Genomic DNA, 473 nt, shown 5'->3' with positions numbered 1-473 from the left:
AAAAAAAAAAAAAAAAAAAAAAAAAAAAAAAAAAAAAAAAAAACAGGATGGAGCTCAGAGGTTTCCTTTTAAAACGAAAAAAAAAAAAATCAATTCTTGTGATGAACTGGGAAACTTTTGGGACATGAGATCCTGATCACCCACTCCCAGGCAGGCGCACTGCCCTTGCCACACGGTGACAGCAGCTGTGCTGGTATGTGATCACTACACTTCTGACAAAAACATACCTGAGCTTAGGCGCTCCTGGAGACGCTGCCTTGTGTTTGAGAAGAGCCACATGTACCCATCTACCAGATGTTCGAAGAAAACACGCTTGCTTAACCTTTAAATACCTTGCTAAGTCACCATTTCAATTTTTTTTTTACTATAGAATTTTATATCTTTTCTTAGTTTGCTATAACCAACCACTTAGTATTTTTAAAAAAGAGTAGAACTTGACTTAATTTTTAACAGATAAATACTTTTGTAGGCTA

The sequence above is a fragment of the Psammomys obesus genome, unplaced genomic scaffold (assembly GCF_907164565.1).
Source record: "Psammomys obesus unplaced genomic scaffold, mPsaObe1.curated_primary_1811, whole genome shotgun sequence".
In the NCBI taxonomy this organism is placed as follows: domain Eukaryota; kingdom Metazoa; phylum Chordata; class Mammalia; order Rodentia; family Muridae; genus Psammomys; species Psammomys obesus.
This window is presented reverse-complemented; position numbering follows the sequence as displayed.